Raw genomic sequence first — 20,253 nt, forward strand, 5'->3', positions numbered from 1 at the left:
GTGCCTCGCCAGCCCCGCCGAGCCTGGGCTGCTCACCTGTAAAAGGGCTGAGCGCCCTCCGAGGTGGCCTGGAAACGGGCAGAGAAACGCCGACACCTGGCATTCGCTAGACGAGCTGGTTACTGATGAGATGGCAGTGCAGCCGAGCATTTAGCTCCGCACAGGGGTGCAAGGGCAGGCCATTCGCGCCCCCAGGAACTGTTCCTCCCCTCCATTTGGTACCAAGGCTTCCCCTCCCCACCGTGGGCACGTGACCCAGGCTGGCCAATGACAGTCTCCAACCGCCAGGCACAGCGACTGGCTGTGGGGCGAGCAGGGGACCCATGCAGTGCCACATGCGGACCACAGAGAAAAGGAGGACCCTCTTTCCAGAGGAGCGGCTACCCTGGGAGCCACCACCGCTACGGCGGGTCTACAGCGGGGGTCTGAGACCGGGCGACACAGACCAAAGACGGACGGACCAGTGGCTCCCAACAGGCAATTCTGCCCCCAGGGCTCACTGGGCACATTTTGTCACATCTGAGGGGTGCTGCTGGCATCTAGTGGTTGGAGGCCAGGGATGCTGCTCAACATCCTACAGTGACCAGGACGGCCCCAAGTGCCGCCAGCGTTGAGGTGGAGAAATTCTGCCTTAATTCAAAACTGGACCAAACGAGCCTTTTGGGCACTTCCCTGCACGGGTTATATTTGGGGGCCCCAGAGTCAACTGGTGACCTTTGAACCATGTGGATTCACAGGTCAGTTCTCCCCAAAGTGGCCTTCCACTACAGGCAAGCTGTGCTTGAAGCAGTGGCACCCACCAGGGCCAACTGTGTCCCTAAGCAGCCACTTGGCAGTGCCTGGAGACATTCTCGGATGTCACAATTGCGGGGGAGGCCGGGGAGTGCTCCTGGCATCAAGTGGGTACAGGCCAGGGATGCTGATAAACATCCTAAATGCGCAGGACGGCCGAACAGCAACGAAAGGCCCGCGCCAATGTCAAGAGCGACAGCCGAGAAACTGAACAAATAAGCAAGGGCCTTCCAGTTCCTGAGGCCCGGTTCCCTGGCTCCTGCCAACGCCACCAGTTCTCCCCGCCCTGACAGCTAGAGCGGCGCCCCTCCCACCAGTTCTCCCCGCCCTGACAGCCAGAGCAGCGGCCCTCCCACCAGTTCTCCCCTCCCTGACAGCAAGAGCGGCGCCCCCCCACCAGTTCTCCCCGCCCTGACAGCTAGAGCGGCGCCCCCCCACCAGTTCTCCCCGCCCTGACAGCCAGAGCGGCACCCCCCCCACCAGTTCTCCCCGCCCTGACAGCTGGAGCGGCGCCCCTCCCACCAGTTCTCCCCGCCCTGACAGCCAGAGCGGCAGTTCTCCCGGCCCTGACAGCCAGAGCGGCGCCCCCCCCACCAGTTCTCCCCGCCCTGACAGCCAGAGCGGCAGTTCTCCCCACCCCGACAGCCAGAGCAGTGTCCCCCCCACCAGTTCTCACAACCCTGACAGCAAGAGCGGCAGTTCTCCCCGCCCTGACAGCCAGAGCGGCGCCCCCGCCACCAGTTCTCCCCGCCCTGACAGCAAGAGCGGCAGTTCTCCCCGCCCTGACAGCCAGAGCGGCGCCCCTCCCACCAGTTCTCCCAGCCCTGACAGCCAGAGCGGCAGTTCTCCCCACCCCGACAGCCAGAGCAGTGCCCCCCCCACCAGTTCTCACAACCCTGACAGCAAGAGCGGCAGTTCTACCCGCCCCGACAGCCAGAGCAGCGCGCCCCCCACCAGTTCTCTCCGCCCTGACAGCCGGAGCAGCGCCCCTCACACCAGTTCTCCCCGCCCTGACAGAGAGAGCGGCGCCCCTCACACCAGTTCTCCCCGCCCTGACAGCGAGAGCGGCGCCCCTCACACCAGTTCTCCCCGCCCTGACAGCCAGAGCGGCGCCCCTCACACCAGTTCTCCCCGCCCCGACAGCCAGAGCAGCGCCCCCCCCACCAGTTCTCTCCGCCCTGACAGAGAGAGCGGCGCCCCTCACACCAGTTCTCCCCGCCCTGACAGCGAGAGCGGCGCCCCTCCCACCAGTTCTCCCCGCCCTGACAGCCAGAGCGGCAGTTCTCCCCGCCCCGACAGCCAGAGCAGCGCCCCCGCCACCAGTTCTCTCCGCCCTGACAGAGAGAGCGGCGCCCCTCACACCAGTTCTCCCCGCCCTGACAGCCAGAGCGGCAGTTCTCCCCGCCCCGACAGCCAGAGCGGCGCCCCCGCCACCAGTTCTCTCCGCCCTGACAGCCAGAGCGGCGCCCCCCCCACCAGTTCTCACAGCCCTGACAGCCAGAGCGGCGCCCCTCCCACCAGTTCTCCCCGCCCCGACAGCCAGAGCGGCAGTTCTCCCCGCCCCGACAGCCAGAGCGGCGCCCCCCGCACCAGTTCTCCCCGCCCTGACAGCCAGAGCGGCGCCCCCCCCACCAGTTCTCACAGCCCTGACAGCCAGAGCGGCAGTTCTCCCCGCCCTGACAGCTAGAGCGGCGCCCCTCCCACCAGTTCTCACAGCCCTGACAGCGGCGCCCCTCCCACCAGTTCTCACGCCCCGACAGCCAGAGCGGCGCCCCTCCCACCAGTTCTCCCCGCCCCCGACAGCGGCGCCCCTCCCACCAGCTCTTCCCGCCCTGACAGCCAGAGCGGCGCCCCTCCCACCAGTTCTCCCGGCCCTGACAGCGAGAGCAGCGCCTCTCCCACCTTCCCGCACATTTGGAGCACTGGGCAGCTGGCTAAAATTCGGATTCTGATCCAGCATGGCCAGGGTAGAGCCTGAGACTCTGCATTTCTCACAAGCTGTTGCTGCCGGTCTGCGGACCACACTTTGAATACAGAAAAGGGACAGGGCTGAAGTCAGAAACCCAGGGAGGAGGGAGGGGGTGAATCGGGAGACCGGCACTGACATATACACACACTACTAGATATAAAGCAGATAGCTAGTTAAGAACCTGCTGTACAGCACAGGGAACTCTACTCAGTGCTCTCTAATGGCCTATATGGGAAAAGAATCTCAAAAGAAGAAACGCGGGGAGCCAGGCGGGACCGGGGGCCAGAGACAGAATCACGGCCCAAGCAGATTAAGAAGCCGTGGTCAGGGGCTTCCCTGGGGGCTCAGTGGTTGAGAATCTGCCTGCCAATGCAGGGGACACAGGTTCGAGCCCTGGTCCGGGAGAATCCCACATGCCGCGAGGCAACTAAGCCTGTGCGCCACAACTACTGAGCTTGCGCTCTACAGCCCGTGAGCCACAACTACTGAGCCCACGTGCCACAACTACTGAAGCCTGCGTGCCTAGAGCCCGTGCTCCGCAACAAGAGAAGCCACCGCAATGAGATGCCTGTGCACCACAACGAAGAGTAGGCCCTGCTCGCCACAACTGGAGAAAGCCCGCGCGCAGCAATGAAGACCCAACGCAGCCAAATTAATTAATTATTATTATTATTTTTTAAAGAAGCCATGGTCAAAGGCAGGCAGGAGGGCAGGTGTCTTGGGGGCTGAGAAAGGAGAGCTCTGCGGAGGCGCGGTGAGCAGGTCCCAGGCCGGTTCCAGCCCTGGCTGCACAGCCCAATCACCTGGGGCCTTTCACAAAGGCCCCCAACCCCAGGTCCAGGCCGGAGTAGTTAAATCCGGGTCTGGGGGGCCCAGGCATCAGCATTTCTAAAGCTCCCCAGGCGCTTCCAAAGTGCAGCCTCTCAGGTGAGACCCTGAATCAGGCTGGGATGAGCCCATGAATCCCTTGGGGTCTTATTAAAATGCAGATTGTGATCCTGGAGTGGGGGTGGGGAAGAGGGCAGTCTTGGAGCTCCTGCCTTTGAAGAGTGTCACACCTCTACTCGAGAGCTGCATCACCACGATCATCATCACGAAATTGTGATCCAGTGTAAACCCTTTCCCCCCAGCCCCTCCTCCTAGGGCAGCCCGGCCAGCTCCCCATCCACTCAGTTCTCTAACGGGGGAGGAAATCAGGACCTTAAAATGAATGAGGGGACGCCAGCCTGCCTTTATTCATGCGCTGGATCTCTGTGCACACAACACCATGACACGCTTCAAAAATGCAATCCAATACAAATTCACAGCTAGCTTCAAATTACACAGCAGACATGGGTCTCCCAATGTGCTCGTGTGGATAAAGAAAATTTTTTTGCCATGCATGTTTGAGGCTATAGCAAACATCTGTTAAACATACCAGTATCTTCTGCCCCCACAATGCTCGCTCACACACACACACACACACACACACACACACACACACACACACTAAGGGACTTATGGGATTCCATCAAGTGAACAAATATATGCATATGGGAGGCTCAGAAGAGAAAGAAACAGGCAGACACAGGGAGGAGGTGCCCATCCATGGCTTCCCCGTGCCTCCTACCCAGCATTCCTGCCACACCCCAAGGAAGTTAGAGGGAAGCCTTGACCTTGGTCGTTTCACCCACAGTTGTAATACTGCCGCATGACTACACGCATGTGAACTGCACTGGACACATGGCTCTGTCATCCCTACCCAATTTCTAGAATAACTATTGCTCCTGATGCTCCCAGTGCCCCACCCATATCCCTCAAAACCTTCCAGTGAGCTCCAGCTGATCCCCAGTTGTATCTCTGCGCCTGAGGTCACTGCCTCCGGCCCCGTGGAAGGTGGCTCTGCTGGCGTGGCCCGCCTGAAGAGCGTTATTGGGAGCAGGTATTAACCAATGATTCAGGAACTGGTGCATAAATACTCCCACTCCCTCGCCCCCTGAACGGGGTCATTTCAAGGCATGTGTTTCATAGCTGTGCAGAAAAGACTTAGCACTGCAGGCCAGAGACCGCCCTCTTCAGAAAGGCCTGCTGGCAAGGCTGGCCCTCGGCTGGCACGTGGGAACTTGGAATTCAGGAGGGTTGACACCATCCCCAGAACTGATAAGAACGGCTCGTGGTACCTAAACTGGTTGTCCAAATACTGTGACTGATACTGAACCCCTGCTCTCCTTCTGGGAGTCTGGAATTTTGATACAAGCTGGACAGAGAGTGCCTACAGGACCAGCCCCCAGTAGAAATCTGGGCACTGAGACTAACAGGCTTCGTGGGTAGAGGGCACTTCAGCCGTGCTGCCTCAGCCCACTGTGGGAAAAGGAAGCGCATCCCTGTGGGACTCCACGCGAAGAGGACACTGGGAGCCGGAGCCTGGTTTCCTCCAGACCTTGCCCCGTCGCCTTTTCCCTTTGCTGATTTTGCTTTATATCCTTCCATTAGAGGAAGTCACAGCAGTGAAGACAACTATACATTGAGTCCCCTAAGGCCTCCTAGTGAACCCACAGGTGACTTGGGGAGCTCTTGACGCAGCAAGCAGCACTTTCTAGAGTTTCCAAAGCATGGAGTTGGGCTCCGGCTGCCCACATGGTGAGCTGCATTAACAGCCCAGGCTCTAACGGGTGCCTTCTTCTCCCGGTCGCCCCTCCCAGGGTCCCTGCAGAACCCAGGAAACACCCTGTATGAGAATCCTTGTCTCAGGGTCCGCTTCTGAGAGAACCCAAATGAAGGCAGCATCGCAGGCCATTTTCTCTTTCTTCAACCAGGGATGCCTTTGCCTGTGTAAATCCCTGAGCGATGTTTATGGTCCTGTACAAATGGGCAAAACCTTCATGACCTAGGGCTAGGCAGAGTTTTTAGGGATGGCACCAAAGCACGACCCTTAAAAGAAACCAATGGGTAAGTTGTACTAATGGGCAAAGTAAAACCTGCCATCCATGTAAGAACGCAGGAAAACTCCCTGACACACTTTATTGATTGCAACAGGTGACCTGGCAAATCGGGAGGGCTGGGTCCCCATCCCGCCTGCAGACATTCAGCTTCAGCAGCTCTGGGGCAAGGCCCGAGAATCTGCATTTCTTACAAGCTCCCAGGAAGGCTGCTGCTGCTGGCCCACAGACCGGGCTTGAACAACCAGGGGCCCTTATAACCCTTCACTCCCCTCCTATTCCCCACTCCATTTCCTTCCCTGCATCCTTCCCGTTGTGTTTTAATTACTACTATTTTGATTATCAATCTTACTTATAAACTGGAATAACTGTTTCAAAGTTTGCTGCCTCTGAGCTCCTGAGGGCAGAGGCCTGCGTTACTCACCCCCAGCTACCGTCTGCACCTTTGAGGCCGTGTTTGCTGAGCCTGCTGTACAGTTACAATATCCGTTAACCCTAAAAAGCTTCACCCACCGCATACACGATCTCTCCTCTACAAGGAGCGTTATTAAAACTACATCCAGGAGTGTTTTTTCAGCGTTTCTTCCGAGTGGTGAATCCTCTGGTTATCGCTGCCATCCTGGCCTTGGCGGTGCCGATTTCGAGACCCTCGGGAGGAGGACTCTCGCAGCTACTGATTTCTTCCTGGGAGCGGCGTTCTGTGCGGGGAGACGTGTCAGAGTCCCCCGCTTGGCGCCCCGGTGCTCTCGGGCCTCAGCGGGGCGTGATGGTTGGGAAGGGGGCTGGCCGGGGGTACAGGCAGGCTGTGGTGGTTCCCGACTCCGGAGGTCCAGTGTCTTCGCGGTGACCTCTAAAAATGGTTCGCTATTCACTTGACCCAGAAAATCCCACAAAATCATGCAAGTCGAGAGGTTCAAATCTTCGTGTTCACTTTAAGAACACTCGTGAAACAGCCGAGGCCATTAAGGGTATGCATATCCGAAAAGCCACCAAGTATCTGAAGGATGTCACTTTAAAGAAGCAGTGTGTGCCATTCCGTCGTTACAATGGTGGAGTTGGTAGGTGTGCCCAGGCCAAACAGTGGGGCTGGACGCAGGGTCGGTGGCCCAAAAAGAGTGCTGAATTTTTACTGCACATGCTCAAAAATGCAGAGTAATGCTGAACTTAAGGGCTTAGATGTAGATTCTCTGGTCATTGAGCATATCCAGGTGAACAAAGCCCCCAAGATACGGCGCAGGACTTACAGAGCTCATAGTCGGATCAACCCATACGTGAGCTCTCCATGCCATATTGAGATGATCCTTACTGAAAAAGAACAGATTGTTCCTAAACCAGAAGAGGAGGTTGCCCAGAAGAAAAAGATATCCCAGAAGAAATTGAAGAAACAAAAACTTATGGCCCGGGAATAAATGCTGCAAAAAATAAATGCAAATAAAAGTAAAAAAAAAAAACCTACATCCATCTAGACCTAGAGATGATCACACTCAGTGAAGTCAGACAAAGACAAATACCATATGATATCACTTATATGTGGAATCTTAAAAAATGATACACGTGAACTTCCTTACAAAACAGAAATAGACCAACAGACACAGAACACAAACTTACGGTTACCAAAGGGGAAAGGGAGAGGGAGGGATAAATTAAGAGCTTGGGATTAAAATATGAAATAGATAACCCACGAGGACCTACTGTATAGCACAGGGAACTCTACTCAATATCTTGTAATAACCTGTAATGGAAGAGAATGTAAAAAAAAGAATACATATATTTACGTATATACGTATAACTGAATCACTTTGCTGTACACCTGAAAGTAACACAACATTGTAAATCAACTACATTTAAATAAACATTTTTTAAAAAAACAAACAAAATTACATCCATCTAGAGATAGAAAATGCTATCAAGCGGTCAGCTCAATGCTTGGGACATCACTGCAAAGGCACACTCAAAAATACATACAAGAAAGATAGCTTACCTGTGAGTATATACAGAACAAAAAGGATATGAGAACCATACTCAAGTCGCTAGACGTGAAAATGAGAGGTTGGGACGCGTCGCTTTGACTGCATCGCCTTTCTCATGCACCATGGTCTGCAGTTTTATCCTCTGTAAGAACGTGAGTCTGAAGGGCATGCCTTGCCTTCCCCTCCTAGGTTCGGGGGGTTTCTTTAACTGCTCGATTCATCCTGATTTTTCCCTTATTACTTTTCACCCAGGAAAAAAGCCGGGCTGACAAATATGGACAGATCTCTTCCTCGGTGCAGCCGACCAACATCCTGGCTGACACCCAACCACAGGCATCTGACCCAGAATCTTGTGAGCCCAAAGAAGTGGACTTTGGACCCATCACAGCAGGAAGCGGGGGAACACCAAGAGTTGGCAGTCCCTTTAGCAGCCCAATGGGCCAAACCCTACTTCACATTTCTTATCCAAGTGGAGGAGGTGAGAGGGAAATTGGTTTAAAACTCCCTTTAAATTCTCTCAAGAAATTTCTCTGAAATACGTTTTCATTTGTGGCCCAGAACTTTTACTCTAGGAAATCCTGTTCTACAGGATTTAAACTACGAGACTACAAGCCCACAGATACAAGAAGCTCAGCGAATCAATACACCCCAAGCACCCAAATAAATAATAGAATAAAACCACACTAAGTAGTGGCATAATCAAATTGCTAAACCCAGTGAAAAGGAGGATATCTTAAAAGCAGCAAGAAAAAAAAGCAGCAAGAGAAAAAAAGACACCTATATACAGAGAAAACCATGCGACTAGACACAACCACAAGGTTGAACAACCTACCACTACATACACTGACAAGGATGAAATTCGCAAACCCAATGTCAAGGGAAGGCCAGACACAGGAACACATGAGTCCATTAAAACAAAGTTCCAAATAAGCAAACCGAATGTGTGGAGTTAATCAGGACAGCAGTTACCCTTGGGCTGAGGAGTGACCAGAAGGGACGTGGGGGTGGCTTCTGGTGGCTGTTCACGTTTTTTCTTTTTCTTTTTGATATTTAGTTAGTTAGTTAGTTAGTTAGTTAGTTGTTCCGGGTCTTAGTTGCAGCTTGCCAGCTCCTTAGTTGCAACACGTGGGCTCCTTAGTTGCGGCATGCGAACTCTTAGTTGCAGCAGGCATGTGGGATCTAGTTCCCTGACTAGGGATCGAACCCGGGCCCCCTGCATTGGGACCGTGGAGTCTTAACCGCTGTGCCACCAGGGAAGCCCCACTTCCTGTTTCTTCATCTGGGCACTGGTTACCCAGGTGTGATCACTTTGTGGAAATTCATCAAGCTGTACACTTACACTTTACACACTTTTCTGCACATATATTTCAATAAAAGATTTATTACTCAAGGCAACCCAAAAGACCCATCAACTAGAATTAAACCTCACCGCCTCACTGTACAAAAGTTAGATTTTTTTAGTTGGCATGCTGCAACACTTCTCTCAAGCGCCTGTGAACTACTTTCTTTCTCTTTTAAAATACCTACCTAGAAAAACTGATCTCCCACTGAAATAATTCATGTCCAAAGTCTAAACCCTCTGACCGAGCAAAGGCACCGGGGTTGGCAAACCCACCATGACGTGGGCTCCAAGGTGCATTACAGGCCGGAGCACGTTTCACTGGTGCAGGGAGAAAAGGGGAGATGCTCCCAAAGAAAGTGACATCCCAGATTTGCAATGCTGGGTGCCTGAAGTGACAGCAGACATCCAAACCCCACTGGCATTTGGGGGCTAGTGGAGGCTGAAGTCTCCAGGCTGTGAAGATCGACAGGGAAGTAGACATTTTCTTGAAATACACACAGTTGTCCATTTACTTAAAATCAATACACTGAAGCTCATCATCAATACGTCCTAACTTGCCCTCAATAACCGAAACCGTGCATGGAGCGTCTCTCCTCCCCAGGTGTATTATCTAGAATGCTACACAACAAACTACCTCGGAACTCAGCAGCTTAAAATAATAAACATATAATCTTACACAGTAGCTATGGGTTGGGGATTCAGGAGCAGCTTGGCTGGGTCTTTCTGGTTCGAGGTCTCTCAGGAGGTTGTCGCCCAGGGCCGCAGGCATCTGAAGGCAAGTCAGTGCTGGCTGTTGGCGCGAGGGCTCGGTTCCACTGCACCCTGCGCCTCCACGGGACTGCTTGAGCGTCCTCGGGACACGGCAGTCAGCTTCCTCTAGACCAAGTGCTCCACGGGACCGAGGTGAAAGCAGCAGTGTCTTATGACCTAGCCTGGCGAGTCACACGCCGTCCCTTCCAGCGCACCCCGCCGGTGGCACAGTCAGCCCTGAGGGACTCAGTGTGGGAGAGGCTGCACTTGGCCATGAACACAGGAGGCAGTCATCGGGGCCCGTCCTGGAGGCTGGTTCCCCCACTAGTCAAAGCTTCTCCCCTCCCCTCGCCATCTCACCTGAAACCCCAGCAACTTCAAATTCATTTGAGATGATGGAGTCTCGCTTTCAAGACGCAGACACCTTTAGGCGGGTGACGGGCCACGCTTCATCCACCCCCTCTAGCCAATGCTCCAGCCACCGCATGGCACTCCCCGGGGGGGTTAGACCCAGCGGCGCTGACACTGAGACGAGCCCCCTGGTGGCCACGTGGCGAGAGGCCGAGGGCCACGGCACCCTCAGGCGTCCCCAAGAGAAGAAAGCTCAAGCCGCAGGATGCACAGAAAGAGACATGAGAATTAAAGTCTGTCTGCTTCAAAATGTTGCCTGGAGAGGGCCCAGAGGGGGAGGGTCTCTTCCACCTCCCTCTCCTGCTTCCCCACTGGCCCCTGCCCAGCACCCAGCCCTCCCCGCACCCCTTCTGCCCCCCAAGGCTGGCGAGCTGGAGCAGGGCGCGGCCGCCCTCCGTGGCACGGTTCCTGTGGCCCCAGGGCTGCGCGGCTATTTGTCCCCTTTTGGAACACAGCCTGCGTGTTGGGAAGGGGCCGAGGCCAAGTGCACACGGCCTCCGGTGATGCAATGGACTCAGTGTTCTCACATCCCCCTCCCAGAGGGCAGGGAGACGGCCATGAGGTCTCCGCGTTGCCGGCACCCAGGGCCAAGGATGGAGACCGTCGCCAGAGACCCCTCCTCACAGTAATGAGAACAAAAGCGACTGTGTACAGGGCTCCCGTCCTGAGCGCTTCACACGCATCAGCCACCAGGGGCTCCTGACACTCTCTGAAGTAAATGTCGTCACCCTCAGGCCCACGTTACAGATCAGCAAACTGAGGCAGAGGGGAGGTTAGGTGTCAAGCCCAAGTCCCACAGAAGGTGAGCGGGGAGCCAGATCCCCACCGGGGCCCTGAGGGCCCTTCCTCTTGGGTCGTGAGAGGACTGAACACGCCTCGTTCCTCTCGGGAACCCAAGAGCAACCTGCTTGCACGGAGAGGGCACCGCTCGCCAAGCTTCTCCTAAACTGCGCGGGAAGCGCTCAAGTAAAGGCTGCTGGGGTACCGTCCAACCTCCCGGGTGGGCGATGGCTCGTGTGCCCCGGAAAACACCGCCAGATTCGTTCACCTGGGTTGCCCTGACCAGCCCCACAGGCCGGGTGGCTCAAATGGCAGCAACGTCTTGTCCCCCAAGGCTGGAGGCCAGAAGCCTGAGATCCAGGCGACAGTGGGGTTGGCTCCTTGGGGGCTGTGAGGGCAGGATCCGGCCCAGGCCTCTCTCCCCGGCTGGCAGACGGCCGTCGTCTCCCCGCGCCCCCTCACACCCTCTTCGCTCTGCGCCCGTCTGTGCAGAAACCTCCTCTTCTCATAAAGACCCCAGTCACACTGGACTGCGGCCACCCTCATGGCCTCGTTCTAACTTGATTACCTCCAGAAAGATCTCATCTCCAAGGAAGGTCGCATTCCGAGGTGCTACGGGTTAGGACTTCACCCTGTGAGCTCCGAGAGACCCAGTATCAGCCCACAACAGCGGCTGAAGACGATGCTCGTGAGAAACGCCGCGGTGTCCCTCCCTCTCCTGGGACCTCTGCAGACCACCTTCCTCCGCAACAATCTACCTCCTGCTCATGGGGGCTACCCCTCCTCGTGGATGAAAACAATGTCACAGACACTCACAACTAGCATCTCCGGGAAGGTTAAATGCACAGAGTCCTCCAATGCAGCCTCGAGCAAGGCCACAGCGGGAACACGGCCACGGGGTGCCTTAACCGTATTCCAGCGGGCTTACCAAGGTGAGGGCTGAAATGTCAGTCAACTCCTATGTTTTGGGCAAAAGGGGGGCTGGTGGGAGGCCTGACGGAGCTAAGAGGAAAATAATGTGTCTGGGATCGCGGCGGTGGCCCCTCTCGTCCTAACCCGACCAGCACCTCCAAGGGCTCCGGTGGATGGAAACAATACATTTTACACTGACCATCGCAACCCACAAGGGAGGCTGAGATCCCGGCAGGAGGTAAGCTCCGGCCACCCCCAGAGACGTGGTACAAAGTGCGGGGCGAGCCCAGGGGAAGCAACAGCAGCCATGAGAAATGAGTCAGCAGGTCCCCGGCACCAGGGCAAGGAACAGACCTCCCGAGGGGATTAACAGAACTCGACGTGTCTGTGTCACGCTCACTCCAGCCAAACCCCACCCCAACCCCCAGATCCACGCCACCGCTGGTGGATGCAGCATCCTCGGGGGGTCGAGGGCCCGGCCCAGCCCGCGGGGCTCGCCCCGCACGGGACCCCAGGAGGGGGACGGTCACCTCCAACGGGGAAGGCTCTAGTCTCAAGCTTCCATCAGTCGACCCGACGGCCAGCTCCCTGCTCTCAGGACCGGCACAAGGACCTGCACGGGACGGCTGGGCGACAGTGGACCGTGGGTGACCCAGGCTGGCCAGCACGGGGGTGGCATAGCCCTCCAGACAGAGAACAGCCAGTTCACAGGGAAAGAGGCAGGCGGCAGGCTCAAGGGCCCGCGAGAAAGCTCGAGCGACCTCATCCACACCAGGAGGCCGGAAAGGGAGCCTTTCCAGCGTCCTGTGTGGAATGCAAGAGCTGTCGCCTCTGCTGTCCCTGCAAACTGCCGCCCGTCACTGGTGACACTGTCCTGAGAGGTGCTGCAGGTGGCCTCCAGCTCGAGGCGCTGTACTCACACACTCACAGTGTGACCTGACCGCACGTGCTCCTCTGATGACCAAGGCCCGCCTGGCTCCAAGCACGACATGGCTGCTAAATTAGTTAAGAGCACGGTCCTCTAAGCTACAGCTCACCTGGCCACCCAGGTCACCGCTCACGTGGCCACCGTCCCCACCTCCTCGCTGGCCACCCTGCTTTCTCTCTCACCCACCTCTGACTTTTCTCCTTACAGCAGCCAGAGCCATCCTTTCAAACACAAGTCCCGAAGTGTCCCTCTCCCACCCAAGAGCACCCAGTGGCTTGCCATCACACCTGGAGTCACCAGGGTTGGTGCCACTCCGGCCGAGTCCCCACAGGGTCCGCCCAGCCACCCTTCCAAGCACCTCTCCCACCACTTCTCTGGGTGGTTCTTCTCTGGACACGCCCACCTCCTTGCTGCCTCGCCTCAGGGCCTTTGCACTGGCTGTTCCCTCCGCCGGAGCTCTCTGCCCCCTCGATGCTCACGTGGCTCCCCCTCGGTCACTGGTCACGTGTGAGCCCTCAGAGGGGCCTCCGTGATCGCCCTGTCTAACCAGGGTTCTGAAGCCACCACTGCCCACCCTCCGCCTCGCGCCGTATTTCATGCGACAGCACAACCTGTCAAACACCGTTGTCTTCTCTTTCCTCGACGTGAATGTCACTTCCACCGAGGCACGAACCTTGGCCGTTGGGCTCCACGGTAAACCCCAGTGCCTAGACTGGTAGGTCTCAACCGGGGACAATTCTGCCCACCAGGAAACGCTGGGCAATGTCTGGCGTTCAGCTGTCACAAGTGGGGGACAGGGCAGTGGTTGCAACCCACATCGAGTGGGTGGAGGCCGGGGACGCTGCTAAACATCCTACAGGGCACAGGATAGCCCTCACCACAGAGAATCATCCAGCCCGAGAGCCCAGAGTGTCCAGGGTGAGAAACCCTGGCCTAGACACACAGCAGGGACCCAACAGATACTGGGTGAACAAAGAAGTAAATGAGGGAGTGAATGAATGAATGAATAAATGAATATCGAGGCTCAGGTCTCATGGAAACGCCTTTGCAGTTCTCAGGATATCGGTGGTCTTTTCTCAGGGTACTAACATTTCACTTAATTTTTCATCCAACGAATATTTAATGAGCACTTACTCTGCCACGTGCTATGTGCTGGGTTTACGGTGGTGAACAAAGCACACACAGTTCCTTCCCTCACAGAGCCTATAGTGCAAAAAAGAACATTCTGTACAAGGCATCTGGGGACCTGGGTGGTTCCCCAACTCTGTGGCTACTGGTCACGTGACCTTGGGCAAGTCACCTGACTTCTCGGGACATCTCTTGGTCATATGTAAAATATAAAGGTTCCTTTGATTTTTGAAGCTAGCTAGCTTCCAACATCTAAATTCTATGCATTTAATTAATCCCAGAGGTCTTTTCCTGTTTGGCATTTTTACATTGCCATAATACCACAAGCACTGATTACAAAAGCTTGAGGAATCCACACACCCATCAAGAGCGGACTGGTTAAGTAAACTTCCACACCGTCCACACTCTGGAACATGCTGTGAGCGAGCTGATGTACAACAGCTTCCAAACGGCAGGAGTAAGAGAAACGAGGTCCATCAAGTATATTACACTCCCAAGTACTTTCACAAGAAAATGGAATGAGTGAATGAATCAGTGCTACATGATACAACATGGATGAATCTCACAATCATGCTCAGTGCAGAAGCCAGACACAAGAGTGTACAGATCATAGGACTCCAGGTATATGAAGTTCAAGAACAGGCGAAAGTAAACTGGGCTGACAGAAATCAGCAGGGTGGTACCCTCCAGCCAGAGGATTCGACTAAAGGAGGGCACGATGAGGCCCTCTGGGAGTACCAAGCATGTTCTCTTCAGTTGGTCAAGACCAACTGAATCAAGATCCATGCATTTCATTCCATGTAAATTACATGCTAGTGAAGAAAAAAGAAAAAGGAAAGTGCTATATCCATTCTATAGATGGATGTATTTGCACAGACATTTTCTGAAACAGTATATGAGACAGTTATCAGTGGTTGCCTTTGGAAGTGGGATGGGGGACCGGGAATGGGAAAGAGACTTTGTTTTCTTTCCATAAACTTTATCCTGCGTGAAATCCTCCCAAAAAGCATCTATTACTATTTCGATGGAAAACAAGTCATTCAAAAAATACGCATCACTCTCTAGAAAGGAAAGCACCCCTGCCCTTAGAAAGGACAACTTATCTCTGGCCAGCCCCTGACAATACAGTCAAGCAAGGGTTTGATAATAAGGCCTTTCCCGCAGCCCACATGCCAGAATTTGCAGAGGGTTCATACACCCACCCTCCTCACCACTAACTAATCCCCCTGGGTCTCACCTGGGGCCTCAGGTTCGTGCGGTCAAGGGCACCTGGAGCTCAGGTTAAGAATGCTCCCCTTGGGCTTCACCCTCAGATCTCAGTCAGAATCCCTCACATGTCCAAGCGTCTACATTTCTTTTCTACCTTCTTTTTAACTTTCTATTGTGCACATTTTCAAATACACAGCACATTATGGACAAGAGTCCAATTAATAACACCAATCAGATTCAACCAGTGTTTTTATGTGACTGTATTTGCCTCTTCTCGCTCTCTCTCCATTCAACTGAACCATTTAAAAGTAAATTATTGTGGTTCTCAAAGTGTAGTCTGGGAACACCCTGAGGTCCCCAAGGCCTTTTAAGGGGGTCCATGCTGCCAAAAACATTCTTATAATAATTGTAAATTTTTATTTGCCTTTTTCCATTCTCATTCTCTCATGAGTGTACAGTGGAATTTTCCAGAGGCTACATGACATGTGATACTGCAACAGACTGAATGCAGAAGCAGGTTTGAGAATTCATCTGTCTTCTATTCAGCCATACATTAAAAAGATCTCCAAAAATGTTAATAATAATAAAAAAAACTTTAAAAGTAACTTATTGCTCTCAGGACACTTCACCCCTAACTACTTCAGCATGCATCACTGAAAAATAAGACTCCTGTACATATACACGTGTTAGTTATCTACTGCTGTGTAACAAACTACCCTGAAACATGGCAGCTGGAAACAACCATGTCTCATCTCACTGTTTCTGTGTCAGGAATGAGTGGCTGAGCTGGATGCCTACCACACCACAAGATTATGGCATCTAATCAAACTTACAAGAGTTTCCTCGCATGATCTAGAAGGCAGGCACATAAAAATAACCCAGGTGTCCCCAAAGCCTATTACTGATGTTTGTTCAAGCCAGGATCCAATCAAGGGCACAAGTTATATTTGGTTATTGTCATGGACTGAATGTATCCCCCAGAATTCATATACTGAAATCCTAATCCCCATTGTGATGGTATTAGGAGGTGGGGCCTTTGGGAGGTGATTAAGTAATGAAGATGGAGCCCTCACGACGCAACTAGTGCCCTTATAAGAAGAGGCCAGAGGGCTTCCCTGGTGGCGCAGTGGTTGAGAGTCCGCCTGCCGATGCAGGGGACACGGGTTCGTGCCCCGGTCCGGGAGGATCCCACATGCCACGGAGCGGCTGGGCCCGTGAGCCATGGCCGCTGAGCCTACGCGTCCGGAGCCTGTGCTCCGCAATGGGAGAGGCCACAACAGTGAGAGGCCCGCGTACCGCAAAAAAAAAAAGAAGAGGCCAGAGAACTAGCTTGCTCTCTTCCCACCATGTGAGGACACAAGAAGGCAGCCATTTGCAATCCAGAAGAGAGCCCTCACCAGAACCCAGCTATGCTGGCACCCTGAGCTCAGACTTACAGCCTCCAGAACTGTGAGAAATAAATGTCTGTTGTTGATAAGCCACCCAGTCTATGGTACTCTGTCACAGCAGCAGAGCTGCCTAGGACAGTGATTCCATCTCTTAAGTCTCATTTAATGGAGAATCCTCCTCCATTTTCTTTTTTTTTCTTTTTTAACTTATTTATCTTATTGATTTATTTTTGGCTGCATTAGGTCTTCCTTGCTGCGCGGGGCCTTTCTCTAGTTGCAGCGAGTGGGGGCTACTCTTCATTGCAGTGCGCAGGCTTCTCACTGCAGTGGCTTCTCTTGTTGCAGAACACGGGCTCTAGGCGTGCGGGCTTCAGTAATTGTGACTCACGGGCTCTAGAGCACAGGCTCAGGAGTTGTGGCACATGGGCTTAGTTGCTCCGCGGCATGTGGGATCTTCCCGGACCAGGGCTCGAACCCGTGTCCCCTGCACTGGCAGGCGGATTCTTAACCACTGCGCCACCAGGGGAGCCCTCCTCCTTTTTCATTTTCTTTCACATCATTGACTGGGTGCAGACAGCGCCCAATGACCCACATAGGGTGCCAAGCCATTCTGGGGACAAGCTACCTGGCCGGCTGTGGGCGCCACCTGTACACAAAATGGCTGGAAGTGGACAAAGGAGGCTGCCTGGGACTTTCCTGGTGGCACAGTGGTTGGGAATCCGCCTGCCAGTGCAGGGGACGCGGGTTTGATCCCTGGCCTGGGAGGATCCCACATGCCGTGGAGCAACTGGGCCCGTGTGCCACAACTGCTGAGCCTGCACTCGAGAGCCTGCGAGCCACAACTACTGAGCCTGCGTGCCACAACTACTGAAGCCCACGTGCCTAGAGCCCGTGTTCCACAACAAGAGAAGCCGCCGCAGTGAGAAGTCCACGCACCGCGATGAGGAGTGGCCCCTGCTCGCCACAACTAGAGAAAGCCTTTGCGCAGCAACGAAGACCCAACGCAGCCAAAAATAAATTAATTAATTAAAAAAAAAAAAAAAAAAAGGAGGCTGCCTGTGCCCTGGCCTCTGCACACTGGCTCCTTCTCGCTAAAGACCAACCGTCCCTCAGGAGAGCAATTTTTATGGGGCCAGGAAGAGGCAGAGAGAACGAGCTGAGGGCAAGGGTACTGGGGGAGGGGCACACCACAGTCCCAGGCCCGTGGGGGGGGACAAGGATAATTTTTCTGATCATTATAAGCTCCCTCCCCGAAACCCACTACACGTGGCCCACGCCTTGCTAGGCCACTGCCACGACTGCTTCCTGTCTCCCGGGAGTTTCCGGCTTGCTGACCCTCTTACATCCATCTGATCCCCCCAAAAGCCAAAGAAGCAGGACCAGCAGGTACAGTAACCCCATTTACATTTTCGGCAACGGCTCCAAGAGGTGAAGGGATGCAGCAAAGCCGCTCTCTGAAGCGTCAGAGCCAGACCTTTAGCGGCCAGTCCCACACTGGAGCGTAAAGCGCACGACCGTGACGGCCACAACGGGCACCAGCACCCGCGTTATCTCCCTCCTTTCGACACCTCCACACAGGTCCTTCTATTCCCACTTTTGCAGATAAGGATGGGGACCCTGGGCTACCCCAGTTCCAAACACGCTGATCTACTGCTTGTGCTTTTCCCTCTTTCCCTGACACTCTGGCAAGCTAGCTTCCCAGCTACGACTGGCACACAAAACAGGCCTCCCCTTTTTGATTGAAGCTACTTCTGGAACCCCAGAGCATAAAAAAGTCTTTGCATTGACAACATCATGAAAGGGAATCGGATCTCTGACCAAGGGCTCAGCATGAAACAAATCATAGGAAAATGAATTCTAGAATACCAGAGCCAGAAGAACATTTCAAGATCATCCAAATCAGTGGTTCTCAGCCAGGAGCAATGGAGCCCCACTGAGGGAACAAGTAGCAGGGTCTGGAAACGTTTTTCATTGTCACAACTTGGGGGGCGGGGGCTACTGGCATCTAGTGAGTGGAGGCCAGTGATGCAGCTAAACAAACATCCTCCAGAGCACAGGACTGTGCCCACAACAAACAGATTTGTCCAGCCCCAAACGTCAATAGTGCCAAGGCTGAGAAACCCTGATATAAATTCCTTGGTTACTCTGGGGACAAGAAAACTGACTCCCAAAGACACAAAGTGACTTGTCCCAGGTTCCACAGTCCCAAAGCCAGAAGTGGAATCAGGTCTCTACTACATCTGTCTATCATCTGCTCTGTCTAGGCTTGGGCTGGGGGAGAAGGGAAGGTAGGGGTCTGAGGATCTTGACTCTAATAGCCAACCTGAACCAAACGAAGAAAACTGCAGTGAATTAATTACTGAATTAGTGCAGCAACACATCAGGGCGTCCAAACGCTGAAAGAAATGCCTTATTTAATTATCAACTAAAAGAGCATTGCTTTACAGGTCCTCCCACAGTTGCTGGATGGGTCAAATGATACATGGTGTGAGTTCCAATACAATTCAGTAATACCACGGCTTCCGGAGGGGTCACGTTTTACACGAAAGAACGCCACATTCTCCTCCTAAGGGTACCCACACATGTCCTGGCCTCGGGTCGTATGTGAGCCAGAGAAAGGAATGTACACACAGGCCTGAACTCTCACAAGAGTCCATTAAAATCCCACCTCCTGTCCTGCTAAGATTGAAGTCAGCTGACCCCCCTCCATCTGCCACTGCGTCATCAAGCCCCTTCTTTCAGCAAGCAAATTATTTAGCAACGGAATTAAAAAGAACACTGGAAATTCATGGCTTTTGGTGTTCATTTCCAGCTCCACCCCCTTCTAAAGACCTTTTTGTTCTTAACAGATGCAGCTGGTTTGCACTCTCCTACACGCACATTGGCAGCTTTATTTTATTGGATACAGTTATTTTTCAATCTATTTAAAACACCTGGAGAAAACAAACACATTTCTGACACATCCCCTTTAAATGCTGGAACCTTGCAAAATAATGCCAAACAATTTAGACCACACATCTAGCTCTTCAAATGCTAACCAAGAAGTTTCCATTCCATTTCAAGCAAAGCAGCTTGGCTTTGAAAGAAATCAGGCTGACTACTGAGGACAAACCCCTGTAAGGAGAATCAGTAAATGTGTCATTATTTAAGAAGCACAATGACCGCCGGTAAACAGCTATCTTTGACAAGCAGCCCCTCTCTCTCCTTACAATGCGTGTACTGTGATCATTCCTGATTTTTTTCCCCTCCTGTGAAAGAGGCCCGGGTCTTTCAGTCTGGCCCCTGCCCACTTTCCCAGGGTGCGCCTGCCAAGACCCAAGTCACGCGTGAGCCTACAGCAACCGCCCTCCGCGCCCCCCTGGTGCCTGCGGCAGCCGCAGCAGCCGCCAGAAACCCCACTTTCGCCGACGGGCTGCAGGGGTTCCTCCGGCAGAGTCTCTTACCTACAGTGCCGCATGGCGCAGGCCGGTCGCCCACCTGAACCGCATCCTAGAGCATCGTTTCTTCGGCGTAACGGCTGCGAACGCGCTGACGTCACCGGGAGGCGGGCCCACGCCGCCACGTGACGCCCTCGGGGCGAGGAGGGGAGGGGAGGGGGCGGGGGGGAAAAACCCTGGAAGTCCCTGGAGGCGAGGAGCGAGTGGCCGGAAAGCCTCGCTCTGGCCTCCTTTCAGGGCTGTGTGTTTGGTGTGGGCAGCTGGCCTAGCCTTCCACCAACTGTGGGAAACAAACAGCACACAGAAGGGGAGACCCAAA

The 20,253-nt window shown here is 54.1% G+C and overlaps 1 protein-coding gene and 1 pseudogene across 1 annotated transcript in view; one reads left to right on the forward strand and one right to left on the reverse strand.

Annotated features, from left to right (window-relative positions):
• Positions 1-20,018, reverse strand: part of CLCN4 (chloride voltage-gated channel 4) — an 81,760-nt gene extending 61,742 nt beyond the window's left edge. The window contains exon 1 of the mRNA XM_060087993.1: positions 19,941-20,018. The gene's annotated coding sequence lies outside the window, so the exon portion shown is untranslated. The remainder of the gene's footprint in view (positions 1-19,940) is intronic.
• On the forward strand, positions 6,451-7,123 carry LOC132482146 (large ribosomal subunit protein uL22-like; annotated as a pseudogene).
• Positions 20,019-20,253: the final 235 nt, after the last annotated feature.

This window comes from Mesoplodon densirostris, chromosome X (genome assembly GCF_025265405.1).
Source record: "Mesoplodon densirostris isolate mMesDen1 chromosome X, mMesDen1 primary haplotype, whole genome shotgun sequence".
Classification (NCBI taxonomy): Eukaryota; Metazoa; Chordata; class Mammalia; order Artiodactyla; family Ziphiidae; genus Mesoplodon; species Mesoplodon densirostris.